Below are 2,235 nucleotides of genomic sequence, written 5' to 3'. Positions count from 1 at the left end.
ACCAATCATGCATAACAGAATTTCTTGCAGGAGATGTCAGAAGATACAATCTGCCAGGCATGGCGGACTTTCTGAAAGATATTAAAAATGAACTGATGTATCCCTATAGTGACACTACGTGTGCCACACAGTGGGGAGGGGGTAGGAAACTAAACTCTGATACACAAACTGATTCTGATTCTGTACAATCTACAGAAGCAGAAGCAGAAGCTCTCCCTGAAACACAGCACACTGATGATTCAGCTGTGAGTTTCCACTCAGACACTGATGATGGTGATGGTGGTGTGTACTTAGAGCCTATCAGGAATTGGGAAAGGATCAACAACCGTTAAAGGGCCCGTGAAATGTATTTTGAATTTCGTTTTGTGAATTTACATAGAGCATGCTCCTATCATGAAGCCATTGCAGGAATACACACAGCTATTCAGAGTCTACTAGACACTGTAAATAGGGTGATAGGCCCCAATGATTATGTTCAACTAAGATTACAGGGTGACCGCCTGAATAATCCTCTGTTTATGGTTAGAAGAAACAGGAATGAGATGACTGCTGAGGAATACTTAGCAGCCATTAGCAACTTATTCCAAAGTTATGCAGAAATCTTGGGGGATGATACTTTAAGGTTAAATGTCGTAATAGTAAACCCTCCAGAAGGGGGCTCCAGAAGGTCTATAATGACCATCCCTTTTAGTTCTATCGTAGAGAGAAAACAACAACATTTTTTTTGCCGGTGGGGTCCTGTCCCTCCTGTCTAATAGTCCTACACTTGAACAAATAATAGCTGATGCTGAGAAAATGCACACGGACCTTGGTTGGACACCTCAGAAAAAGGTTTCCCTAACTGATGTGTCAGCTGTTGAACAGTATTTACAGGTTGAGATACCCGTAGTTCACTGGAATGGCACTAAGTGGGGGATTTTAAAAACTGATGAGCAAAACTACACAGACACATGCTACATGCCGCTCTACAATGATCACTATTATGGGATTAAGAATATTGGGGGCTTCTTTGGGTCCAGAAACTTTTGTCAGATATGCAGTACTCCCTATTCTCACACACATGATTGTCTGTACACGTGTCGGCGCTGTTTGAGAAAAGAGTGCCCTAAAAAAGTAGGGGAAATTGGTGCCCCACATGCAAATTACAGTGCAGAACCAAGGCCTGTCTAACCAGACATGAAAAACTTGCATCAGAGGAAAAGGTAGATTACATAATGATCACATTTTGAACATAATATTCTCAGAGTGCAGAGTTAGACCATGAAGCTAAACAAGAATGTCAAGGTAAACAGTGCAAAACATGTTATGAACATTTTGAGGATATTGAAAATCATAACTGCTACCTAGGGAAAATTAAGCAGCCTAAACTATCCATCAGATATGTCTTTTATGATTGTGAGTGTAGACAGGAAAGTGCTATACATATACCAAATCTTATTGTAGCAAAAGCTTTTAAAGCTGAAACAGTGAAATCAGTTCCTGAAAAGAAATGGCAACCCACTGGTGAGACTTGGGAATTTAAGGGTGACACATGTCTAGAGGACTTCGTTTGGACATTTACCTCAGACTTGAATTTTAAGAAAACCCATTTCATATGCCATAATTTTTGGGGATATGATGCTTATCTAATCCTAGGGGGGATACTCAAAGAAAAGTTTGATGTTGATATGATTACTCAAGGTGGCAAGGTGATATGTATAACTATCAAAAGATTGGGTATAAAATTTTTGGACTCCCTATGTCATTTGCCAATGGCCCTGGTGAAGTGACCCAAAGCCATGGGCTTCCAAGAGGCTAAAGGATATTTCCCCCATTTCTTTAATACCAAAGAAAATTGGGAATATGTAGGGGAGATGCCTGACCCTACATATTATGGTGTTGACACCATGATGCCCAGTGAAAGGACAGCGTTCCTGGCTTGGTATGAACAGAACAAGTCAAACACCTTTGACCTGCAGAAGGAACTGACAGCTTACTGTCATCAAGATGTAAACATCTTAATGCAGGCCTGCACAAAATATAGACATGAGCTCATAGAGATGACCCTTCGAACAGTCCCTGTGCGCAAGGGTAAGAAATGGGTCTTTGAATGTGTGGGTATTGATCCTTTTCAATACCTCACCTTGGCTAGTATGTGCTTAAAAATGTATTGCTACAAGTTTCTTGTGGAGGGCAGGATTGCAATACCCTCTCCAGATAATTATCACAAGCAGTGTAAAAGATTTTCCATACCAT

This window comes from Hemicordylus capensis, chromosome 2, assembly GCF_027244095.1.
Source record: "Hemicordylus capensis ecotype Gifberg chromosome 2, rHemCap1.1.pri, whole genome shotgun sequence".
Taxonomy (NCBI): Eukaryota; Metazoa; Chordata; class Lepidosauria; order Squamata; family Cordylidae; genus Hemicordylus; species Hemicordylus capensis.
The sequence above is the reverse complement of the archived record's forward strand: the minus strand, read 5'-3'. Positions refer to the sequence as shown.